This window comes from Pan paniscus, chromosome 4 (genome assembly GCF_029289425.2).
Source record: "Pan paniscus chromosome 4, NHGRI_mPanPan1-v2.0_pri, whole genome shotgun sequence".
Classification (NCBI taxonomy): domain Eukaryota; kingdom Metazoa; phylum Chordata; class Mammalia; order Primates; family Hominidae; genus Pan; species Pan paniscus.
In genome coordinates this window covers 14,655,387-14,682,761 of record NC_073253.2, presented here as the reverse complement: position 1 = coordinate 14,682,761, position 27,375 = coordinate 14,655,387, and the positions used below count along the sequence as shown (strand labels likewise).

General features: G+C 43.8%; 1 protein-coding gene across 5 annotated transcripts in view; it reads right to left on the bottom strand.

Moving 5' to 3' along the window:
• Positions 1-27,375, bottom strand: part of TRIO (trio Rho guanine nucleotide exchange factor) — a 366,651-nt gene that overhangs the window by 62,065 nt on the left and 277,211 nt on the right. The window lies entirely within an intron of this gene.

Genomic DNA, 27,375 nt, shown 5'->3' with positions numbered 1-27,375 from the left:
ATTCCCAAGGCAATAAAGTACTTATTATTGTCCTGAATAGACAACCATCATGTAAGGAAACATAAAGTTAATTTTGGGGGAAATAAGCAGTCCCACGGTGCTCACGCACCCTTCTGTCCATCTGAGTCTGCCTTCCAGAGGTGCTCACCCAGTTAAGAAACATGAATGTTGAACCCATGGGCATAATAGTTCTTGACATTAAACACAGAATGTTAGAAATGAAAGATCTAATCTTACGTGAAGAAGGCATATGGAAGTGTATTCTTCATAATGAATATTTATTTTTGGCTAATGTCTTCCTATGATTTGTTGAAAAAAAAATGAAATCACTTTGGCTGCTTTGTTAAAGAGGATACCAAAGACGTTGGGGGCAGGGGGCTATACGCAGATTTTTTTAAAAAGTTGAAACATGTCTTTAAATGAAGCAGGTGGCACAAAAAGACTCTCCCAGGCAAAATGGTTTTAAAAATTGTGCAATTAGTGGTTTAAACTATATGACTGATTTATTTCAGGAGGTGAATGATTTCTCTTCATTCATGTATACATTTATTATTATTTTAAAAAATTTATACCAGATTCAGAATGCTAGCATGGGAACATCTTTTACCTACATTCAAGAAAATTTACTATAAACCATGCTGACTTATACATGCTTTCACAGAGCCACATGACAACATACTAATTTTAATACAGCATTAAGGGGAAAAAACATGGCTTTGGAGTATTCTGCAATCAGCCTGCCAACTACTATCTCTCTTTATTTATTTATTTATGGGACAGTCTCGCTGTGTCACCCAGGCTGGAGTGCAGTGGCTTGATCTTGGCTCACTGTGACCTCCGCCTCCTGGGTTCAAGTGATTCTCCTGCCTTAGCCTCCCGAGCAGCTGGAATTATAGGTGCCCGCCACCACACCCGACTAATATTTTTGTATTTTAGTAGAGACAGGTTTTCACCATGTTGGCCAGCCTGGTCTTGAACTCCTGACCTCAAGTGATCTGCCCACCTCGGCCTCCCAAAGTACTGGGATTACAGGCGTGAGCCACCACTCCCAGCCACTTTACACTGTCTACAGCAAAGGTTAGCTAAAGTTTCAGAGTTTCAAGGGATGGAATATTAGCTTAGAAAGAGCTACAGCTATGTAGAATGAGGAACCAGAAGATTATTTCCCCCCAATAAACCACAAAGCAAATATCTAGTACATTATATTATACAGTCCCTGGTTAATTCAAAAACAAAGAAACAAAAGCTGTAACCAATTAGGAATTCCTTTTACAATTATATTTGAGTAACTCCCCCATCAAAAGGAGAATGCTGCTCAACTAAAGCTAATAAGCACTTGGAAACAGGATGAAGACATGTCGCACAGACTGGAGGAGGTAAAGCGCCCCCAGGTGCATGCACCCCGCAGGTACCATCTACTCCCAAGCACACAAAGCATTACGGGATGCAACACCAAGACCTGAACTAATTTGATTTTATGACATCTTGTCCCCCTCTCTTCCCCCTGCCCACCCACATGCACTGAATGGCAGTGCATTTTATTTTTCAAATCACCATTTTGTCATTTATTGAGGGCTGTCTCCCACTTTTTTGGGATATCACATACTAAAACCACCACAACAATAAAGGCCAAAGACCAAAAGAAAAGAGGGCTGGAGCAACTGCTTTTGGAGTTCTCCGTGTATCCCACACGGCGTTCAAACGCTGTCTCTCCCCTGCTGCCAGTGCCTCGGGAGAAGGCGGCTTTCTAAGAATGTTCCGCACCTTCCTGTTGTTAAATCTTCCTGTGAGGAACTCTTCCCTGCCTGTCAAGCCTCGGAGTGATCACAGTGAGGATAGAGGAAGGGAGCGAGGGAGGGAGGGAGGGCTGGAGTTATTCCAGGCAGGAACAAAGCAAGCGCGGAGATGGAGACAAAGGGAATGAAAGGAGCGCCTCTGCTAAGAACACCAATTAACAGCACGGATCTTGTCCTTGGCTGAATCAGTGCCCGTGGTGTGATGAAAGGCACGGCCACAGACCGGAGGCGACAGTGGGAAATAAGCAGACCGCCCCTGCGTGGGGCTGGGGCTCAGAGTGCCTGTGGTGGGCACTGTGCTGTCTTTCTTTTTAACTGGAGAGAGACAAAGGGAAAAACATTCCATGTTCAGTTCCTGTGTCATAATAAGCACATCCCCTTTTTATTATGGAAGAGTTCCTTACTCAACTGCACGCCTGCTTCTGTGCCCTTGGGCCACTTCTTACCATAATCCATCAGCTTTCAAAGATAAAAGAGGAAGGGGAAGTTGCCTTAGGGCTAATATATTTTGTCTCAGAAGTTTTTCAAAGGCTGTATCCTTAGACAGAAGAATAATTCTAGTCTTCTCATGTTGATAGGTACAGGTCCATTTCACTACAGAAGGAATTGTTGATTTTAACAAGAAGTAGTAATAGCAAGGTTTCTCAACTGCGCATCTGAGAAACTGGACAATGGATATGATTGAGATGGTTTCTTATAGTCAAATATTAAAAGTATCAACAAAAGAAGCGTCATTTTACATATAAACAGACTAGAAGATGTGTCCAATGTGATTAGTGGCTGCCTAAGGGTGCTATGTTCCCTTCTGCTGCTCGCTCTGTCTGGGAGTTTTCCACTTAGCACATATAGTTTCAGAGAAACTAGATATTTGGCGGGGGGTATGTGGTTTGCTCATATTTGTATGGTTTTATATGAGAATTGCAAAAAATTAATAGGAGCATCTTTATGGCTGCCCAGCCCCCACTGCCACTCCTTGGAGACAGGAAGAGGAAATGAGGAAGACTCCATGGATGAATTCCATGGCTTGTTACCCAGCTCCCAGGCCGACTCACTCTGTTTATGGACTTGCTCACGTGCCCCTGAGGCCAACTTTGAGCACCTGGAGGAAATTTTTCAGAATGAAAAGCTATAAATTTGTGTTCCCCCAAAATCTAGCTGAAGAGATATACTTAGAAAGAGCACATACCGAAGACAGATTACAGTTAAACGAGGAGGTGCCTGCTCCTTGTCTAGAAACAAGAAAAGAATTCCAAAACTAGGAAAAGCCACTTTGCCTGAAGGCTCCTAACCTGGGACCTGTGGGTTTCTTGGGCACTTTTGGGGGGAGGTTTCAGTCTAATTTTAATATTAACTTCAAAAACATTCTAATATTTCAAGATTTTATATTCACTCTAAAAAAGGCTATAATACCAAATGACTTCAAGTTTCTTTGCTTCTTGGCTAAAAATATATACAAATTCAATGTGTAACTCTCTTTTTTTGTGTTTAACATGGAAGCAAGGGAACAAAATTATTTTAAAAATGCAGTTTGCTTAAAATGAAATAGAACCTTCCATGTAGATTTTGGAGAGCATAATAACCATAATAGCGAGCATTCTCTATCTTTTTTTGTTTGTTTGTTTTAAACACATGAGGAAACTGCAGCTCAGCGAGATTATCAAGAACTTGTAAGATCACACAGGTCGGGGTGAGCAGGGACAAACTGGCTTCTACAGCAACACACCATTCCCACTATCCTATAATGCACATCCTGTCTTAAACCATTCACTTAAAGATACTTAAAGGGCAAAAAACGATTTGAGATAGAATTTAGTTTGCACAGCAATTTGTGTGAAACAATCAGTCTTCACAGTTGAAACAATCCAACATTGTGACAAGTACTTCTGTGGTTTTTGTTTATTCATGTGAAACTGAATATTCCATGTACTGACAGCTTTAATTTGAGGCAGTACTGTTCATCCACTTGGATACTTTCAGAATAGGTTCATATTATGTATTTCTTCAGCAAAGGAATTTCTTTATCCTATATTTAGTCTTTGGAATGTTTCCCTTTAATTTATAAAAACAAAAATTGCAGTGGTGAGAATCCATATTCCTAACCAAAACAGAAAGAAAGAAAAAAAAAAGACTTCAAGAGAATTCAAGAATTATAAAGCACACAGTTCACTTTGTGTAAGAGTCTGTTCAGTGTTAAGGAGAGTCACCAGATTATGTTTTTCCTGAGCTTGAGTCAGGGGAATACGTATAGCACTGGAATAGATTCCATCTGTCCTATAAAAGGGAATACTGATTTCAGAATGAGAACCAACCCAATAGTTCCACTCTCTTATCCGTAGAGCTAGGCTCTCCCATTGGAAACGTCATAAAAGAAGATTTACAGTTCTTCTTGACCTTACCTTCTCTTATTTTCTTAACAATGGCTTAGCAGTAAAACTCTCCCAGCTCATGTCTGTGTAAGTTATTGACGATGGCAATGTCAGCAAATAAAACAGGCTTCTGCGCAGATTACTCCAAGCAAGACTGGTTCACATTTGGACAGGGGGATGCCCCAATGAACTTCAGGAAGTAGGAAAACTGCCTTTTCCCAAAGTACTCTAACACATGAAGCGCCAGACTGCTTGCAGGTGTAAGACGGGCTTTGCAATCACACTCGGTGATTTCATGGGCACTGTAAAGTTACTTTGGGATTTATTTCTTGGATATTACCCAGAATCATTCTTCCTTTTAAAATGTGATGCATATGTATTTGCCCATAATCAATTTAATAGGTAAAATCAGAATATTAAAACATCACTCTGATATAACAGCATTCAGGAAATTGTCTTGAAATTACTATAAGGGTTAGAAAAGGATGGGCAGGCACTTTCTACGCGCGCGCATATGCACGGATTTCGCTTTTTCTTATCTATCCTTTGTGGTGAAGTGATCATTTTTTGTTCAGGAAATTCCACAGGGGTCATCAATTTTTCTTACGAATTTTTCCTAGCTTAAAAATTCTGAGGTGACAGCTTGAAGAACACCACCTAGAGCTTCTTAATAGTTTAAGAATTACCAACAAAAATATAGAGAGAGAAACAAAAAATGTAACAGCACAATTATCCTCTAGTACTTTAAAAAGCGAATTTAATAATGTCCCTTGAGAAGAATTCTGAAGGAATCAAAATACCACTAAGATTCAAAAATTCCCGCTACAGAAAGAATGCTATGTCTTAAGATCCATTACTCTTTAGAAAAATTGTTCATTAAAATATTTTGTTCTAAACTTTGGGGATGTTTATGATATCCTGAGGGGCGTGCTCTATTGTTACTCCCACTTTGCAGACAAAGAAAGAGAAGTTCAGAGAGAGAAGGTAATTTACTCAAGATTCAGAGCTAGCTAGCGGCTGAGGCATCAAATCAGACTTTTCATGTGACCAGTTGTTCTCTGCACTGCACAGAAATTACTACATTAAATTAGGAGAGCAGATGCATCATCTACTTTAACCCACCCAGTGCAGGAATTCCTAGCGCACAGGTCCCCGAGGGACCTACCCAGCTTGCACACCTGCAGACAGGGAGGTCACCATCTTCGAGTGGTAAAACAATCAGCATAAATATGACAAAAAGAACCTAGGGTCAAAGACTTTTTAAAGGTTTCGTGAACAAAAATACAAGGAGTATTATTGAAAATGATGTTGAGAACCACACATGCAACATTCACGCAGCCAACTCTTACCTCCTAGTATTCCATGAACAAATGGGTAGAGTTAAGCAGCGCCACTTCCCCTTCAGATGCCCAATACATATTTTCTGTGCCCCCCTTTTGATCCGACACCCTACCCCCTTTCTTTGGGGGATCCCTGCACCCCGAAAGACCCTTCTCCATAGAGCTCTTAATGAACTGGAAGTGCCCCGTTAAGTCTCAGCAAATCCCCTTGGCTCTCTGCGTCTTGCCACCCACTTCCGAAGCATATACGCGGATAACGGCTGGCAAGAAAGTGAAGGCAAACACTGAAAGTGACCCAGGCCAAGACCCAAATTCTGGTAGAGAGCATTCCTGCTGGCATGCAGGTGGCACCCTGTGAGAGACTCCTTTTTTCGGCTGTATGGTCTGGACAGACAGCTGTCAAAGGTTACTGAAACAAAGCTGGCCTCTGGAACAGGGCAGCATTCCATGGGCATCTGCAGACCCAACTCCCCTCACCTTGTCTCTTTTGTATCCTGTTGCCTTTTCCTCAAAGTGAAGCTTACCGACCTCTCAAATAACCTTTGCAGGAATCACATCTTCACGTCTTTTCCCTAGTTCTGCAGATAAAGCCAGAATCTGGCACAGACACTCCCTTGAATACAATGGCAATGTTGGAAGCATCCCTCTCCCCAGCTAACTTTGTATTATCTTATCATATGGCTGTAGTTCTCATGGAGAGCCAGAGTCTAAATATGTTAGGACATGTTGTTTTCTCTAGTCTGAAAAACTCCAAACAAAATTAAACCTGAAACAGACATAAAGCCAGCTAAAATCATAAGGCAATTTGTAGCACAGATTACTTTACACTGTTTATATGCCATTTATAAGAAAAAGGGATAATAAAAAGCAGTCCCCAGATATTAAAAAGGTCTTACAACACACAATGGATGTGCAGTGCTCTGTTCCCAGTTGCTCCTCACATTCCCAGTGCCCCCCCCCCCATAAACCATCTCCCAGACACAGCCCCCTCCCAAGGTGGTCACCACGGAACACGTTTCAGGTTCCAAGCACAAAACATTTCTGTTTTAAAGCACATGTCAATCACTGCGCAGCCACTGGAAAGAAAGCAGGCAGAGAGAAAGCAGCGCCAGCCCGAGCATCTGCAGAGAGCTTGTGTACCTAGGTCGAGGATCCAGTACTTGCAGGTGCCCGGCTGCCCGCCGCTGCAGTAGGCTGAACTGACAGAGGACAGCGAGTCCAGCGTGTCCACTGGCTTCAATCCGTTGGGCATGGTGACCGGAGCCGACTGGAGGCTAAAGGTGCAGAACCCCTATCCTACCTCTCCCTCCACAGCAGCTAGAGCCACCCGCTTGGCAGCAAAAGCAGAGACCAGCCAAACAGACACTCAGACACAGACTGGGACGCGACAGGGACAGGCACACAGACTGGCAGTGTGTAGCTCGGCCGGCGCCAGCCCACGGCCCGGCCCAGCGCGCGCCTCTCCCTCGCTGGCGTCTGAGCGCGCGCGCGCTGCAGTTGGGTTTCACAAGTGGGAATACCCAGACGCGGTGGATTTCATTCTACCACACTGACTCTAATTGGAGCTCAAGGAAATTCTTCAGGCACCCTGGAAACCAGATGTCTCTCCCTGCCTGCACTAGCCAGAGCTGCAATTTCCTTACTCAGTGAAATGTGAAGTGACAGTTGCCCTCCCCACGCAGGCCGTTCTGAATGGCTTCCCTGACTTGGGCTTTGTGTACATCTGGAGGGAGGTCCGCCCTGAGACTCACACACCAAACAGCACCTCCTGATGTGACTTGATAAAAAAAAGAAATGTAATGCGGCCTAATAGCCAACTGGTTACATCACTGTGCTGTAATGCCGCTCCTCACTTATTAAAAACATATCTTCATTCTTCCTCACAGGAAGCAGCCAGAGAACTGAAAATGTAAATTCTTGCATGCGAACTATAAGGAGTTTTTAGGAAAGCGTATCTTAGAAGTTCTTTCTTGTCTTCCTTGGAAATTGGATCTTTTCCTTAGCCGAGAAACATTCTTACTCTCTCTTTGAAAGTTTCCATATGTTCGCTCCCTTGTCCCACACCACACAATGGCTTCAGAGGAGAATGTCCAGTGCGTGGGAACTGCCGGGTCTGACTTCCAGCTTCTGTGGTGTGTGTGCGCTCCCCTGTTCCTCGGTGCCCTCCACACTAGACCTGGATGCCCTTGCCTTGGTCTGACGAAAAGTCACCTGGAATATTCGCCACATATCTCAACCTGTAGTGTGGCTCTGAGCTGCTTACAATTTCTTTGAGGAAGTGTTCTTTGTTGAACCTTAAGAAAACATGTACTATCTTGAATTCTTTATATTAATAATTCTTCTCATGTCTGCTTTATCTAACTTGACAGTATAAACAATTTTATTTGTGCTGTTTTTTATGGCTTTGCTAAGAAGAATGTTGCCTTTTTTTACTTCCTCAGTTAAAAAAAAGTTAAAATTTTGGTTTTCTCCCCACCTCCACATTTGTTGCATAATAAAATTTTAAAATCCTCAAAGGAAAAAGAATGTGAAAACAGCACAGACTTCTAGTTTCTTTCTGAGTTTAAGACAATTAACTGCTATAAAAATCAAGATGCTATATCCAGGGCACCCAGAGAAAACTGTCTCAGGTGCTGCAACGGCTCTCTCACAAACTGCTGCAGAGGGGAGTCTGGCATTTATGGGCCCACGTTAGGCTTCATATTCTTCTTAAAACACCAAAAGCAAAGCGTACGGTTGTTTTTCCCTTTAAACGGTCCCGTGATAGATCCAGATGGTGTACTTATGCCAGGACCCAGCGAGAGGCAGAGTTCTGCACAGAGCACGTTTTATGTAAGAGAAGACAACTTTATTGCCAAATAAATAACCTCCTCTTTTGTTAGCAAAAAGCACTAAAAATTATGACCTAAAGGAAATCAAGTTAATTGACATTCTAAGGTTTCAGTTACTACAACCGTTATTAAAAAGTTGACTTTGTCCCTTTCCAAAATACGGACTGCCAACATGGGCCATTAATTTAAAAACTAAAAAAGAGCTGTCAGGGAATTTAATTACTTTATGTGTAATATAAGTTCTCTATGAAAGAAAAGAGGATTAAGCTTAAAAATGAGTACAATAATTTTGGCTAAAGATGTATGGGAAATTTCCCTAGGGACTGATCACTTCAAATCTCAAGTTTGGGCCGGGCGCGGTGGCTCATGCCTGTAATCCCAACATGGGATTTGGGAGGCTGAGGCAGGTGGATCATGAGGTCAGGAGTTCGAGACCAGCCTGGCCAACATGGTGAAACCCCATCTCTACTAAAAATACAAAAATTAGCTAGGCATGGTGGCACATGCTTATAATCCCAGCTGCTCAGGAGGCTGAGGCAGGAGAATCGCTTGAACCCAGGAGGTGGAGGATGCAGTGAGCTGAGATTGTGCCATTGCACTCTAGCCTAGGTGACAGACTCCATCTCAAACAAACAAACAAAAACAAAAAAACCCCTCAAGTTCACATCTGTCAGAGGTGTAGCATCGCAGAGATGAGGGAGTGAGGAAGGAAGACGCCTTCTGGGTCCCCTCCCTCCTTCCAGTCATGTAGGTGAGAGACTGCGGAGCGTGTCAGATGGGACAGGGCATTTTATACAGTAAGTAAAGAGAAATTATCTCAATTAAAGGCACGCCCTGAAGGGCGACAACCTGAGCCACTAGACAGAAACGTGGAAACCAGCGGAAATGCAGAGGTGAGTAAATGACCGATGGGAGAGGAGGCGAGGCAAAAGGAAAGGAAGGAAGTCCAAACCACTGGCAAAATTTCCCTGGAAATAAGTTTTGACGCCAAGCCCTATTTCTACCATGGTGGCATGGCCAGGGATCTGGTCTGAGAATCTGAACAGACTCGGTTCAGGAGAAGACGACACAGGGGTTAGTGACCTCAACAGACCGTGGGAAGAAACCCTGGTTCAAAACCATGGCCGTGAGGGTGGGAAGGAGAAGGGGGTGAAAACAGGTGGGTGACTTGGTTAACTGGGAACAAATTACAGAAGCGACAATGTGATGTAACCAGAAAGGAAACTGGAAGCTACTGAAAGGCTTGAGAAAGGGGACAATGAGGTTAAAGCTTTGAGTCTTAAACCTCATTTGATCTGCTGAATGAGTCTATCTGCCGTGTGAGAACATTAGCAAGTAAGTAAAGGGGGTCAGGAAATAATGACAGAAGCCTGAATTGTCAATGAACAGGACCTAGAAAAGGAATGAAACAGTGAGAGAGGTTTAGTGCAGATGGAGTTGAATTTTGCAAAGAAAGGAGAGATATGTGAAAATGGAGCGAATGGGGTGGGTCAGAGACAAACGTCACAGGCACTTGGCGGAAGAGAACACGTGTAATGTAGAAATTTAACGGAGTTTGTGAAGGAAAACAAGAACTTCTGTTTTTTGGTATTTTTGATAATTTTTGACATTTTACTTTGATGGGTGGACACACAATTTAAAATGTCACAGAGAGAACAGAAGATCCATCAAGATAGTGCTGCTTTAAGGACATAACGTTTGTCTCTGAGGACCAAAGCCAGAGATGCTGGGAAGGAACAAAAGGGTGATATCTATGTCAAGCAAATTGGGCACTGACTCTTAACATCATGGCCATATTTCACATCCCCCCAAACCAAATCATTACAATCTACCAGGATGGTGGGGTTACGGGCTGAACTGTGTATTCCCCAATTCCTATGCTGATGTTCCAAGCCCTGGACCTTGGAATGCGACTGTGCTTTGAGGCGGAAATTTAAAGAGGTGAAAGAGTTAAAATGAGGTCCTTGGGGGGGGTGGTCCTCATCCAATGTGCCTGGTGTCCTCACGGGAAGAGGAGATGAGGGCACAGACATGCACAGAAGAAAGTTCTTGCTTCTGCAAGCCAAGAAGAGAGGCCTCAGGAGAAACCTACTCTGCTGACACCCTGATCTCTAACTCTCAGTCTCCAGAAAATAAATTTCTGTTGTTTGAACCAAGCAGTGTGTGGTACTTTGTTACAGTTGCCCCAGGCACAGCTCATCAGGGCATGAGTGTGTGAGGGGTACTATACTCCAAATGGAATATAAATACGCAGAAACCAATGAACCCAGCTGAACAACACCACCCCGAGGTGGGTGGGGAAGAAAACAACTAACCTAACTTTGAAAAACAGCTTTTTGATTGTATACTGTAAAACCAAAGGAAAAAAAATCTGTAAGTTTCTTCCATGAGTATGGGTTAGCAATTCTGAAACTACTATAGTGAGAATGGGTGGAGCTGAGTCTTACAGTCATAATTAGTAAAAAATTCAATTTCCAAACAGGAGAGGGAAAAAAAGAACTTTTAGAATACAATGGAACAAATAATCACATTCCAGAGAATGAAATCCAAGTGTCTTACTATCAAAGAAAGAGGTTACAAATGAGGAAAGGAAGAAGGTTAGAATACAGCCTTTGTTGATAGATTGCAGTTGGACACTTCAGTATGATGTAAAGTCATACACACACATACAGGAGCCTAGTGGAGCTGTGAGAAGAGGGCCACCACCCTCCAGACCCGCAGAATGGCAGACCCACTGACACAGCTTGCACCGTGAGCCTGGAAAAGCTGCAAACAATGCCAGTCCGTGAAAGCAACCAGGAGGGAGGCTTTGCCCTGCCAAGCCACAGGGGCAGAGCTGTCCAAGACCACGGGAACTCACCTCTTATATCAGCGTGACCTGGATGTGAGACATGGAGTCAAAGGAGATCATTTCTGAGTTTTAAGATTTGACTGCTCTGCTGGATTTCAGACTTGCATGGGGTCTGTAGCCCCTTTGTTTTGGCCCATTTCTTCCATTTGGAATGGCTGTATTTACCCAATATCTATACCCCCATCGTATCTAGGAAGTAACTAACCTGCTTTTGATTTTACAGGCTCATAGGTGGAAGGGACTTGCCTTGTTTCGGATGGGACTTTTGACTGTGGACTTTTGAGTTATTGCTGAAATAAGACTTTGGGGGACTGTTTGGAAAGTATGATTGCTTTTGAAAGGTGATGACATGAGATTTGGGAGGGACCAGGGGTGGAATGATACGGTTTGGCTGTGTCCCCACCCAAATCTCATCTTGAATTCCCACGTGTTGTGGGAGGGACCTGGTGGGAAGTAATTGAATCACGGGGGCAAGTTTTTCCCGTGCTGTTCTTGTGACAGTGAATAAGTCTCATAAGACCTGACGGTTTTACAAAGAGGAGTTCCCCTACACAAGCTCTCTCCGCTTTGCCTGCTGCCATCCATGTAAGATGTGACTTGTTCCTCCTTGCCTTCCATCAAGATTGTGAGGCCTCCCCAGTCACATGGAACTGTAAGTCCAATAAACCTCTTTCTTTTGTAAATTGCCTAGTCTCAGCAGTGTGAAAACAGATGAATACAAGAAGAGATGGAGATGGGGGCAGGGGAGGATGGAGGAGGGGAAACAGAAAATACAGATGTTTATGTACGCATGGGTTGCTACACACACATCTGCTAAGAGGGCCTGAAGCCATGGCAACACACAGCAATGAGCATACCTAGCACCCAAACCTTAGTTTCTAAGACCATTCTCCAACAAAACAGACCACGAGGGCTTCTTGGAGAAATGGCTGACTCCAGGACTGTGGCAGGCAAAATACAATATGAGCCCGGTACATCCTATAGTGCCAGAAAGTAAAGGAGTGCTCTAAAACAAGTTGGGAGCATGTCAGAAGTTCACAGACAGGGCTCCTGATAGCCACAGCTGGAACAATCTAAGAAGAAAACAATGACAGCACTGGGTTATGATCCACACAATAAGTATCCAGGACTCCAACTGATATAACTAAAGAATGGAATAAATTAAACAAGAGGCAGAGGGACAGCTCTTATAGAAGAATTCCAACTGATAAATTCAGAAGGAATGAGGAAACTATGAAATACCATTAGGTAAGCACTACAGTGTTGTAGGCAAGAACTACTGAGGGATGCCAAAATTAGAGGGTAAAGGTAGGATGAGAAACAGAGTATTGCACAGTTCAAAAATATTTCCCCACAAGGTATTTATTAATTACAAAGAGAAAAACAGTAACTTTACAGTGGTGGAAACGCTGCAGATGCTACTGAGACAGCGAGGTGAAAGGGGGTCCCTGGAAACACTCCAACCAGCCTGTGCATCAGGGTGGAGCCTCGGGAAGTCTGCACCCTTTGCAGCGGGGAGGAGCCCAGCTTCTCCTCTTCCCGTGTGGAACCTGGGATTCAAACTGCGGGTGCTCTAGCAGGGAGTCCGGCCTCGTGGAGGATCCTTGTTTCCCCCTTTTTTTCCCTTTTCACCCAATAAAACCCTGCTTTGCTCAGCCTTCAAACCATCTGCAAGCCTAAATTTTCGTGGCCGTGGGATGGACGAGGACCCCGTCTTTAGCTGAACTAAGGAAAAGTCCTGGGACACTACTTTAGCCAGGTGACCAAGGTCCACACACCGGCAGGGAGACGTCTCAGGATACCCTGTACCCCTGATGTGATGCACGGAGAAGGGCACAATAGCATCAGTGCTGTTCTTGCCCAACATGCATGAGCTAAATTTAAGAGAAAACACTGCTTTATTTACTATTAGATAAACTCAAATTGGGAGGCATCTTATGACAGAAAGGACCAGTATGCCTTAAAATTGTCAAGGTCATGAAGAAGAAAAAAGACTGAAGAGCTGCTACACATTGGAGGAAATTATTAGGTCGGTGCAAAAGTAATTGTGCCTTTTGCCATTGAAATGGCAAAAACTGCAATTACTTTTGCCATCAACCTAAATAAATACAATGTGGATTCTTAATTGGATATTAAGCCAGAAAGAGGACATGAAAGCAAAATCCAGGATAAGGCCCAGGGCTTAGTTAAGAGCACTGCAGTCGGGTTCATGCCTGATTTTCATCACCGTATGTGAGATGTTACTATTGGGGGAGCTGGGTACAGGGTGTACAGAAATTCTCTGAACTATTTTTGTCACTTTTCTGTAGGTCCAAAATTATTTCATAATAGTTAAAAAAAAAAACAAAACAAAACTGAGTGTTGTGTTATTTAAATGCAAATAGCTAAAGAAACTGAGAGTATGAAAAAGTTACCAGAAAAAAGTAGGTAAATCAGAGATCTTTGTAGAAAAAGAAACTTATCAGACAAATTAAAGATCTGTAAATAAAGGGGTTTATGATTATCGAAAAAATGTACTGAAGGAACACAATACAAAATGTATTTTTCCGCATACTTTTGTGGGGCAAAAGAATGAACAAAATTACAATAGTCAATCTTATTTTCGTGAAAATAAAAGTATTTTTATTTAGATTAGTTGAAAAGCAGCTCATATGGTCATGGTCAAAGTTAATGCCCACGAAATTTACTTTTTATGTAGCCTTCTCTTGTAATAATCATTTCTCAAATATTTAAAATTTGGACTTCAATTTCAAGTGTCTGTTATTAATCTGCCCATAAAAAATGAGACAAGTCATTTCTGCCAAAAGGAGTCTAAAACAAAAGCAGTAAAAAGGATCAATACACAAATGGTGCTTTAAAAATGAAGACTAGAAATATACTTAAGGCTAAAATTAAGATGAGCCAAAGGACCTGAAGTCTTTCTATTGAAATTATGATGCTTTTTGAGTAAACATATATTTATAATTAAGCAATTAATATAGAATGAAAAGATCCTTAAAATCAAAATCAAAATACTGGATATATAAAACAACATTGGCTGAATTCTGAGATTAGATCTTGAATGATATAATGATTGGGAATATTATAATTTCCTCTAAAAATCAGAAGTGTTTTCTGAGACTTGATTAATACTGATAAAATTTCAGTATTCTACCTTGAAGTCAGTCCTCAAACCCCAATTATTAAAAGGAGCACACAGCTCTGCAGCTGAGGATGCTGGGCCCCTGAAATGTCATACCATTTTTTTAAAGTAGTAATTCTGGACTGTTTTCCTTTCGCCACCTCCCCGGCCCTCGTTTTCTTCCCCGTGCGTTTCCGCTCTGCACAATATGTCCACAGTGCTGGCTTCAAGCACAGCTGCACCACCAGGATTGAGTCTCTCAGGTTCCATGCACAAAGATACTCCTGTTCAGAGGAAGTTTTCTCCGGTTTCTTTACCCCATAGATAATACCTCCTGCTCTGGAGGGAAAGGGATGACGAAACCCCTGCTTCTTAGGGCTCCATTCAGCACAGGAGTTCCTGCTGCTTTCTAGCACAGTTGCCAATCCACAAAAGCACCTTTATGGAGGCATTCAAACTCTTCATGTGGGTGCCAAGAATTCGATAGGCTCCTTTTCATTGCTTTATTTACTATCTTTTCACAAACTATGTGAGTTTTTCTCTTTCTTTAACAAACCAAACATTCAAATACCCCTTTTTTACATTTCACTTTAACTATGTGACATTCTCTGTTTGCACCAGCATTGTGGATTATTTACAGAACTGCAACGTGATATGGTAACCTCACAAATCGTGTTTCTCAAAAAAGTAACAAAAACAACAGTGCTCAAAAAATTAAGAGCCACGTAGCTAACCCTTGACTGCCAACATGTGCTTTTGATGTCCCAGTTCTCTTAAACTTCAGAGAATGAGAGATATAGGGCTAAAATTCACAGGGTGGATGGTGGCGGGGAGCTGACAGGAAGTTGAATTCTTCAGCTCCTTTAAGGAAGAGCAAAGGAGAACAAGCAGCTGATTTTGATTTAGGGAAGGGGGCAGAATAATAGTTTTGGGGCAAAAATCTTTTACTCCTGGATGCAAACTGATAAAGAAAAAATGGCTTTTCCTCTGTGATTGCTTTTTCCATTTATTCACTCATACATAACATGCTCATTGTGAGTAAAGTTCTGTAATCAACTAGGGGAGTAGGAAGAGGAGAAATCTGGCCCCCAAAGATGAAAAAAAGATTTCCATTAAGATGACTTCTCTGGGCAGTGGAATGCATTTGGAATTATTAGATCATAATTCAAACTGGAAATCTGAAACTTGATCTTTTTCATAGAGACGAATTGTTGGAGGGCCCATGGCCTCTCAAGAATGGGCAAAGCCAGAGTGCAGCGAACTCAGGACACCAGGTTCTAGAATTAGCTCTTCCATAAACGATGTCTGGCCTTGGGCAACTGAGTTTGTCTCTACGGGCTTCAGCTTCCTCCCTGCACCAAAGGTTTCTTCCAACGTGCACAGACAGCAGTATGTACAGCGGCTATCTTAAGTCTGACTGCTGCTTTTGAAAATCTCACTTTACGTCCCCTGCTATGTTTGGTTACGTGATTTTTCTGTGCTTCCCTTTTCCTACCCTAAAATGGGGATGATAATGGTGTATGTCTACGTTGTCATGAGGGTATCTTGACGGTGGAACATAGAGAACAGCACTGTGGCTGGTAATGGCAAGTCCGCACCCCGTGCTCTCTGTTACTACTGTTAATTTCTTAAGGCTCCAATGGCCCCCTTGCTATGGGCTGAAGTATGTCCCCCTAAAATCCATGTTGAAGTTCAAATCCCCAGTATCTCAGAATGTGACTGTATTTGGAAACAAGGTCTTTTAAGGAGGTGATTAAATTAAAATGAGGCTCTTAGGGTGGGTGCTGATCCAACCTGACTGGTGTTCTTACAGAAAAGGAAATAGGGAGATAGACAGCTATACGGAGAATCAGCAAGAGGGTGGCCATCTGCAAGCCAAGGACAGAGGCCCCAGATGAAGCCGACCCTGCTGACTCCTTCTAGACTTCTTCTGGCTTGCAGAACTGTGAGAGAATAAATGTCTGTTGTTTAATCCCCCAGGCTCTGGGATTTTGCTATGGCAGCCAGCAGATGAATACACCCTTCTCCCCCTTCTGTTAATAATCTTCTCCATGATCCAGGACTGAAATGATCTAAATGTTTTTGAGACAGTAGGAAACACATCTATATCTAAGAACAGAACTTTAATATTCTTCCCCTCTAGCATTCAAATTCTACAGACTCCTGAAAAGGGGTGGGGGAGAGAATAGATGAGATTGAACACACAGGGCTTCATTTCTTGACAAAAATAATAAAGAATTCCAGAGCCGCTGTGCAATGCAGCCAAGGCAAACGAGCCTGTTTACTGTCCTCTCGAATGTTTGAAAGGACCTTCAAATAATAAACACTTTGGGGGCCCTGTCCTACATTTGGCTAGAAAGGTTTCGGGAAGATGATGCCCCCCTGAAGAGTCTGCGATGTGGAATGACCAATTGCCTGAAGTCTGAGGTGTTCCAGCCACTGCTGGTCAGACCACGATGAAGCAGGGCAGACCCTGAACAAGTCTCAGAAGCCCCAGGCAGCCAGCCCAGCATGAGCCACACAGAACCCCAGAAAGGGGCGTGAGGACGTTCTCCTGGGAGAGGTGGCCACAGGGGCAAGAGCTCAAAGGGTAGCCTCCTACTCCCATGCCTTTTTCTGTCCCCTTCAAAACTCTTCCACAGTGTCAGGAAGGAAGGAAGTTAGATTTGGGAGAGCTTTAAAAACTGTCTTATTCAAAATTCAGGCCAGGCGCAGTGGCTCATGCCTGTAATCCCAGCACTTTGGGAAGTCAAGGAAGGCGGATCACCTGAGGTCAGGAGTTCAAGACCCGCCTGGCCAACATAGTGAAACTCCGCCTCTATTTAAAATATAAAAATTAGTCGGGGTGGCGGGTGCCTGAGGTCCCAGCTACTCAGGAGGCTGAGGCAGGAGAATCCCTTGAACTCGGGAGGCGGAGATTGCAGTGAGCCGGGATCATGCCACTGCACTCCAGCCTGGGTGACAGAGCAAGACTCTGTCTCAGTAAATAAATAAATAAATAAATAAATAAATAAAGTAAAATAAAACGAAATTCACTGTGAAATGTTTGTGGTAAGAAACTGAATCCTTCAGAAAAAGCGGAGATTATACGGAGACTCCAAGGCCCACTAGGAGAGCCATCAACAGCCCAGACTTGTGAATGTATCTCTTGCAACTGCATAGCTTGGATTCACGAAGAACTTTGCAAGGATGGAAGGCGTATGGGGCACCATGAAAGCTATTTTATATACATACTGAGGGAAGGGAAGTTACTTGCTCTTTGGAAATCACTGCCATTTATTTGTTATGTGGAGAATCCCTAAAATAAAAGTGCAAAAATGTTGATGAAAGATGATTTACATAAATATTTCATTGCATGCTCTTGTAATTCTGTGGGAAAACATCCATCCAAACCTCACCTCCCAGATAGGTCACACAGAGACTCAAGATATAATTTATATGAATGGATTTAAAGTGGCCCATTCAAAAAGGAAATTTTTTTTTTTTTTTGCTATTTGGGTAAAAAAATTTAAAAAAAACACGCAAATATCATTACATGCAGTTTTATATTGATTTTTTCCCTATAAATACATTTAACCTATCAATTCTACGTCTAGAATTCTATCTTCCAGACACACCTGCACATGGACCAAATGATACACATGTGAGGGTATCTCCCGCAGCGCTGTATATATCAGTGAACAAACTGATCCCAGCCCGATGTCCCTGCACAGTGCACAAGTTAATCACTAAGGCACACGCACACATGAAGTACTACACATCTAAAAAAATGAAGCAGGTCTCTAGGTACTGGAATGGGGTCAAGGGATAAAAGCCAGGGGCAAAACATACCACCACTCATGTCAGCAAAAGGAGGGAGAAATGCTTATCTATTCACTTATTTACATATGCCTAACAAACACTGGAAGCACAAGCTAGAGATGAATAAAAATGGTTATGTGTACCTGGCACGTGGGGTTGTGGGAACAAGACTTCTCAGTTTATACCGCTTCATGTCTTGTTTTCTGAACCATGTAAAATACCTAAACATAACTTGTAAGTCTTAAAATTTTTCTTTCTCTTATTTAGAAAAAAGTTCTCCATATGGGTGGGGTGTGTGAAAGTGTAGGTAAAAGTTTTGTGCCTATGTGCATTTTCTGGAATAGGTACCAGAGCTCCCATAAGATTTGTTCAGGGACACATGACAAAGACTTCCAAGGCCTCCTGCTTCTAAATCAGCCAGAACGATTTAAGGCATTTTCCCTTCTCTTTGCATTTTCAGCTCAGCTATCAGGATCTGTAAAACATTCTGTGCATGGGAAAGTCAGCCCAAGGAGTACAATATAATCACAAAATCTCATCTCACGCTTCTCTGAACAGAGAAAGGAACATAAGGCAAGAGCCAAGCCACACTCGGGTCTGTTTGGCACACACTTCTCAATCAGCACCTGGCTGCTGTGTTATCAGGTGTCCTCAGAGCCATGAGCTGCTAAACACTATCAGAAAACAAGTTCAGACCCACCCTGCGGAATTACATGATTGTTCCCCTCCAGGAACACCACTTACTCATTTTCAAGACACTTAATGAAAAACAGCAAGCTGGACTTTTAAACCATCTCTTACCCAACACATCATCTCTCTGTAATTTTTCACAGCTTCTGCAAATGCTAACTAGAGTGAACAAATTTAAAAGGGAACCCCGTTTGTGTACTAAGTAGCAAAGTCTGATGTCTAGGAAATGTCAGAAAGGAGGCAGTAAAGGAAGTCCAGTCTCCAGAGAGTGAGAGGCAGGAGAGGACGTGGCGGCCTGGTACCTGTGCAGCCCTGCTTGGCCCATGAGTCACCCCCTCAGGGCCCGTCTCATTTTTCCCACGAGCTCCTCGCTGATTTTACTGCTTCCCCTAAACACTAGGCATGGCCATTTAAAGCAAGTGTGGGAAGACCGTTTCTCATTGTTTATGACTCTGCTATATATATAATTTTGTGATGATCTAATATGGATACTGTCAATACCTGCTCGTGGATTTTTCCTGTTTTAATAAACACTTTAATGTAAAGTTGGAACACGAAAATACCTCAAACATGAAGCACTCAACAGAGTAATGGCCCACTTGTGTGGCTCCATAATTATACGCTATGTAGAAAACACTCCTTAATCACAGGTCTCAGACTGATCTCTCAGTCTTGGCTGCACGGTGCTCAGGAAAGGGACAGCGTCTTTGTTTTAAAATTCTTGGTGTAACTCCATGTTCTTTGGTCTTTCTTCCCACAGGAATTGACATTAGCAGCTGTTCAAACAGAATACAACTGCTCTTTTCCAAGCTAATTAAAAAAAAACCTGTATATAGATTTCTCAGTATATTATTTTTAAGAATGTGTGGGCAGAAAAGGGTTTGAAATATCTAGGCATTAATGTGCTTGGGGTGTGTTTTCTGATAACAGTGGCAATTTGGCATGAATCAAATGTTTAAATATACCTGAATCACGATATTTTCGAGTAAACTTTTTAATGTCACTAAACTCTTCTTAATACCCTACATTTTTGGAAGACTTATTAGGTCACGGAAATGTTATAAGCAGTTTCAGTCTCATATGACTCTGAGGAGACTCAGATTCACCTTTGCGGCAGATCCTTTCATGACCCGGGAAAGACCACATTTGGGGTGAACAAATTTAAACCAAGTCCTCTGAAAAACACCTGGAGAAATGCTAGAGGCCTCAGAAGGGCGAGCTCCGGGTTTGGTCACAGAGGCTTCTGCAAAGGTAGAGAAGAACCTTGGTCTCTGCAAAGCTGGAGTTTTTGGGTGGTGAGGCGACAGGGACTTTCTCTGCTCAGTGTGTGGCTGGCTCTTGTGTTGGTGGCTATATGTGTTGTTGCTCAAGAAGGTGGGTCTGTGGCATGAATCCAACTCAAGTCAGAGTAGGCACCAAAAAGGCACCCAGGCTCGGCTTCCCTGGCTCAGCCTGGACCGTCGGCAGGTCATTTCAGACTACACGACCCCCACCAAAGAACTGGCTGACATGGGACCTCTCCATCCTGACGTGACTGCCCCGGTGAGAATCCAGGACAAGGCCGCGGCCCTGTGGGTAGAGGTGAGGCTCCCCTCCAAGGAGGGCATCCCTCTGTCAACTGCCCTGGGTGGGCCAGTGAAGGGCTTCTCTGTCCGGGCACCTTGGAAAGTGGTTGGAGGGGTGAGGTCGTCTCTGGTAACTGGTTGTATTCTGAGCAGGGAAACAGCACCGGCGTATCCCCCGTGCTGGGGTTGGCTGGGAACACGAGCAGTGAGGCTTGGGCTGGGGGTTCCTGAGAGTGGACATACCTGGCAACCTGGAGTCTTCTCTTCCATCATCTGCAAACTCTGTGAATGTCTCATCTGTGCCATGGGGGGTGAAGGGGACATAGGAGCTAAGGGGAGAGACCTGGCCTCCTCCAATCTGCACAGGGGGAAGGATGGTGGTGGGGCCACTGGCCAACAGGCTAAGCCGTGACCTCACCAGGCCAGAGGTTTAGATGAGGAGCTGCAGAAAGGGGTGGGGTGAGGAGGCAGTCCTGGAGGGAGGACAACAGGGGCACATAGGCACGGTCATCTGGGTGTTGATGGAAACACACCCTGGCTTTGCAGTCACACAGTGCTTACCCCAGTGGTCACCTGTTAGAATGTGATGTAGATGAAGCTCCCAACCTCCAGGCATAGGGCCTGGCACATTCATTCATTCATTTAAAGAAGTGACAAGTGATTCTGAGGAGTAACCCTGGTAAAAAAGCTGTGTACATTTCTAGGAACTCTGAGTAACGGTCCCAGCAAATAAATAAATCTATATAAAGTGCATACCTTTAAAGTTACGAAACAAACAAAAAAAACCCAGAACTCGACAACAAGATTACAAATGAACTGCACTCACTTCCCCATGACCGTCTGTGCTGAGAGTCTCCCACTGAGCAGTTCCGCCATGTTTACAGGGCTCAGTTTAAAGCTCCCCCCGCAACCCCCTGCTCAAGGCCCATCTCCTCCGCTTCTCGCTGGCTCTCAGTGCCGGCCATCTGCGGAGACTCGCTGCTTTCTCTACCGAGCCTACTGTTTAAAACACCTGTGTTGTCTGCATTTCCTCTATCCCATTTTTAAGTTCAACAGTATATCTGCAATCATCATTCCTGTTACAATCTGTTTAAGGTGCTTTCAGTGAGTTCCTGGACAGTTCCTTGTGGGTCTTCAGCGTTCCTTGGAGTTCATCTAACTGGACTTTTTCAGCTGCCCTGATGGGAGCCTCTGTGTGGAAATACTTGCTAACTAGACCAAGATTTATTCTGCTCTCTCCTCCCTTCCATGAGCTCACTGAATACATTTATTTTTCCCATGAGGATTTGTATTTGTATTTGATGAAATGAGATGGGGACTATTAGGTAGGGGTGAGTGAGAGGGAAAAAAGCCCCTATGTTACCTGATGTACAGCTCCAAGAGAAGGTGTATAGGTGTGCGTGTGTGTGCACGTGTGTGTGTGTACATGTGCGTCTATGAGACGAAAGGTCTTGTTGGACATGTGAGGAAGCTGAATTTTATTCTCTGACCAAGAGAAAGTCGCCGAAGAAATTTAAGCAAGAGAGTATGGTAACATTTATGTTTTAGGTGAAACGAAAAAGGGCAAGAAGTGAGGTCAGGTGATCAGGTGGTAAGAGTAACGGTGGAAATGAAAAGAGAACATACTTGAAATATATTATTGAGATAAAGTTAACAAAACTGAGTGGGCAGCCTCAAAAAATTAAAAATAGAACTACCATATGTCTTAGTCCACTCCTGCTGCTATAATAAAATACCTTAAACTGGATAACTTATAAAACACAGAAATTTATTGCTGACAGTTTTCGAGGCTGGGAAGTCTGAGATCCAGGCGCTGGCAGAGTTAGTATTTGAAGAGGGCCTGCTCCTCAAAGACGGTGCCTTCTGTGCCCTCACATGGCGGAAGGACAAAAGGGCTCCCTGGGCCTCTTTTGTAAGGGTAGTAATCCCATTCTCAAGGGCTCTGCCCTCATGATCTAATTACCACCCCACAGTCCACCTCTTAATACCATCACATTGGGGGTTAGATTTCAACATACGGATTTTGGAAGGATGCAAACATTCAGACAACAGTACCATATGATCCATCAATTGCATTTCTGGGTATACACCCAGAAGGACTGAAAGGAGGGACTTGAAGAGATTACTTGTACATCCATGTTCATAGCAGCATTATTCACAAGAGTCAAAAGGCAGAAGCAACCCAAGTGCCCATCAGCAGATGAATGTTGAACTCAATGTGGCATCTGCATACAAGGGGATGCTATTCAGCCTTAAAAAGAAAGGAAATTCTGACAAAAGTCAGAACACGGAATCTTCTACAAGAAATACACAGTCCCAAAAGGACAAGACTACATGACTTTCTACTCACATGAGGCACCTACAACAGTCAAACTCATGGAGACAGAAAGGAAAGGGGCAGTGCCAGGGGCTGGGAGGAGAGAGCGGAGGGTTTTGTTCCATGGGCACAGAGGTTCAGTTCTGTAAGATGGAAAAAAGAATTCTAGAGGTGAATGGTAATGACGGCTGCATAACAATGTGAAGGTACTTAATGCCACTGATCTGTAGACTTAAGAATGGTTAAGATGATACATTTTCTTATGTGGAGTTTACCAGTTTTTAAAAACTGTGGTGGGCAGTGGAGAGACCCTCACGTGCGTTGGCCATGTTCTTGGGTGAACAAGTGGGGAGATGGTGGGAGAGGGAATCTGAATACTTCAGATTTGAAAAAGTTGCTAAGACAGTCAAGTGGAAAAGTAAACTATTCGGGTGGACAAGAAAACCCTTGGGAGAGAGCTTGGAGAGAAGCAAGGAGAGCTTGGAGAAAAGCAGGGTGGACCCACAGAAAAGTCAACATTTCGGACAGTTCCGAATGAAAATATGTCTCTTTCTCATTTTTAACTTGAGTTAGAAAAAATGCCCCATTTGATTAATAGCAATCATGTATCACTACACTTACGAAAGACAGTCCCTGCGTCTTAACTACTGCAGCCAGTCTGGTCAAGCCTGAGAGCTGATCTTGGTAGTGCCCACTGGAGTTGTGGTAAACTATGGGGGACTGTTTTTGGCACAGATTTTACCACAGTAAAACGTAGCATCCTGAGTTAAAGCCCCTGGGTTTAGAGGCTCAAGTCACCCACAAGCAAAAGGTTTTATTTCTCATGTTTTTTTTCCCCTTAATTTTCTCATTCACTGCAGATGACTCATACTCTGAACTTCTTCGAAATAAAATGCAGGTACTGAACCATACTTTTTCTCTATCCAAAGGAGAAAAAACTTTAAAATTGTGAATGACTTTTAGAGTGGTAAAGGTTAATTTTTATAAGTGGGTGTTTTCTTCTAGACATATTTGAAAGCACAAGCAAAAAGGCCACCTGTCATCACATGATGGGTTGGTGTAAGGAAACGGCAGTTTTGAATCGGCCTTTGCTCATAAAGCCTTCTAAGAACCCTGAACTCAGAATGTCAGAGCTGGCAAGGCCCTGGGAGGCCTTCTGCGCCCGCCCCATCTCAGGCCTCCTGACAGGAAGAACGCATCCTGCAAGCTCACCACTCACTCCTCCCTTGCCACCAAAAGGTCTCTTCTTAAAGCCCATTTCATTTTATTTATTTATTTATTTTTTAGAGATGAGGTCTCACTCTGTTGTCCAGGCTGGAGTGCAGTGGTTTGATCATAGCTCACTGTAGTCTCAAACTCCTGGTTAAAGCCTTATTTCAGCAAAAAAAAAAAAAAAAAAAAAAAATTCCATGGGGTCTGAGAGGGGCCTTCCAGATTCAACTTCGAATGGCCAAGGCTCTGGGCAGCAGTAGTGCGGGACACAGGCCCTGGGGTGGTTTTCCACATGTCCTGAGTGGGGAGTGTGACGGAAGGCCCTCCCCAGGACAGGGTACGAACTCCTGTCCCACCCTCAAAACACTATCAGTCAAAAAGATTCATGCCGGGCACTCCAGAAATGCATCCGGCAGAGAGTGAGAGACGCTCATTTGCCCAGGTTTGTGACAACACTATTTTGCTTTTTCCTGGCTACTTTTCCTTCCGATCACACTGGAGCTAAATCCCCAGGGACCATTGTGTAGGGCGACTCTTGGTTGGGAAGAAAGGGAAAAGGTGAAAAAAGCAGGGCAGCGTAGGGCAAAGAGGATGTTTTGAACTGGCCTCACTGGAAATATACACATTCTTGACATTTCTGTTTACTTCCTGTGACCAAGACTGTCAATAAATACATAAAAGTGACCAGTTTTACAAGTTGAGACAATGGGAAGGAAAGAGAACTTGGATTTACTGAGCCATCAACAATGGTGACGTGACACCGATTTCAACAGTGAGCCCACGTACTACACACTCAAGTGGAAGAGAGTGAAGCGAGGTGAGTGGGCCTCAGCCCAGAATGCAGAAGAGACTCGCTGGGGGCACAGACACAGCCTCCAGGCCTAGGCCCCAGCCCCAGAGCCTCTGAGGTAACGGCAGACAGCATAAACGACAAACACAAGTAAGACTGCTGGAGCACAAGGGTTTGCTGAACCCTTATTCAATCCTGCTATGCCCGGCGTCTGTTTAATTCATGACCAAGATGCTGAGACGGAGGAAGGACAGCCAGAGCAAGAGCAGAAGGAGCCATCAGACACGAAGGCTGGCCGGCCCAAAGGACACCGGGACATGCAAGCTTCCAAAGCAAACTTCGTCCACAAAACAGACGGCATTTTTTAAAGAGACTGGGTCTCGCTATGATACCCAGGCTGGTTTTGAAATGCTGGCCTCAAGCGATCCTCCCACCTCAGCCTCTTGAGCAGCTGTGATGACAGGTGTGTGCCACCGCACCTGGCCACAAGATAGCATTTCTCAATGGAATGATGTTCACAGCAGAGTCTTGTTTCAGACACAAAATTATCTCCTTGAAAAACAAATTGTGTAATTGAATTTCTTGTTCATTTAAAATAAGCTGTATTTTTATCCTCTCCCAAATCATTTTAAGGATATATAGCCGATAAAATAAATCTGGTCTTCATAAATTCCATGGATTCTCAGTGTCCGACAGACTTCCAAGTCTAGCCCAGCTTCAAAACCACCACGTGAACCTGAGCACGGCTCATCATGATCCCGGACCCTTCTTGGCTGATCTGAGTAATTAGACTCATTGCAATCCTTAAAACAGCTTATTATTCTCAAGCAAATAAATAGTCATTTGACCTTAATAGGCATGTTTTTTACATTTGACATAAAAATGTGAAAGTTGGATCAGGGTGTTATGAAAAAATTACTGAGGCACTGAGGTTGTGAAAATGTAGAGAAACTAGAACTGAATGAAGGTGCTCCTTCCTCCTGCCTAGAAGGTCAGAGCAGTAAGAGTCAGAGACATATAAGAAACTAACTTTAATAGCAAGCAACAAGAGGCAAATCTGTAAAGCCAGTTCCATACCGTCCCTGAGTTCTGAAGCGAGGGTGAGGCAAGGCAGCCTGAACATCTGATACTGGAGGGGGTCTTACCCAGCTGCCAGAATGATGCATGCCATGGTGTGCAAAGAGGGGCCATGTTTAACTCGCTCGCTGCATATCCTTCAAGCCTGAACAGCTCTTATACTGAAAAGAGGCTCAAAAGGAGAGAGTGGATGGGCAGAGGCATGTGGATGGCTGGCATGGGCAGGCCGGCACATGCCAATGTCTTTCCAGTCGTGGGGGCAGCACCCCTCTTCACACACAGGGCAGGAGAAGGGGGAGGACTGTGGGGCTGAGCAGAGGCAAGCCTGGGTCTCTGCTTCCCAGGGGACAGAGGCCTCCTGCTCCTGCAGTTCCTATGTCTTTTGTTGGACTCCACGTCTAAATCCTCATCCCTTGTTGCCCGACTTTTTGATGATGGCCTCTGTCTCCTAGACAGATTCTGGTCAAGCTGCCTGGTTTCCTGGACGTGGACATGGTCAGGACCTCACCCACGCCCTACCGCTTCCTATCCTTGTGGTTGAAGACGCCCTCCGTTTCCATGTTACTTCTGACCCACATCTGCTGTCTGTTGCTGGGCAGCTCCTAACACTGCAAGGGAACAAACAATCCTTTTTTTTTTTTTTTTTTTTTTTCAGATGGAGTCTTGCTCTGTTGCCCAGGCTGGAGTGCAATGGTGCGATCTCTGCTCCCTACAACCTCTGCCTCCTGGGTCCAAGCGATTTTCCTGCCTCAGCCTCCCGAGTAGCTGGGATTACAGGCGTCTGCCGCCACACCCAGCTAATTTTTCCTATTTTTAGTAGAGACGGGGTTTCACCATGTTGGTCAGGCTGGTCCGAACTTTTGACCTCAGGTAATCCACCCGCCTCAGCTTCCCAAAGTGCTGGGATTAGAGGCGTGAGTCACCGTGCCTGGCCAGGAACAATCTTATGAGTTTCCTTGCATTACAGGAAAAAATAAAATAAAATAAAATAAATAAATAATTAAATAAGGGAAAAAAGAAAAAAATGGATACAGTTCTGAGCCCCTAACCACTGGCTGGCATAAGTTCACAGCAGGTCTTGCTCATTAAGAAACACCTTCTTGGTAAAAATAGGGCATTAGAGGGTTTGTGAGGGGCAGAGTGACTTTCCAGGTACAAGAATATCGGAGAGTATTATAGGGAAAAACAAAATGGTACAACGTAGCAACATTCAAAAACCCAACCTCCACCAGAAGTTTTCCGGACAAAGCCAAGTGTGATGAATGCCTAGTTCTTTCGCCTTGGCTAGCCTGCAATTGCGAACACCAGGAAGTAAGAACACACCACAGGAAAGGCACATGCGGAAGAAATCCTTCAGAACAAGTGTTATTTGAGGCATGCTTAAGTTCACCAGGGCCCCTCTGCAGAACAGACTAATTTCAGGAAAAGTTGTACTTTATTTTCAACTCAAATTCAAGGACTTATATTGATGCAACTGAATATATTGAATGCAAAGCATTCTGGCAACAGGCTAAAAGCCAGCATGGCTCAGATCTCTAAATGCAAAGGCACCACGAGGGGAAGCCCACCGCTGTTCCAAATGCATGGGCAGCTTCACCAGAAATGGAAGTGGACACCT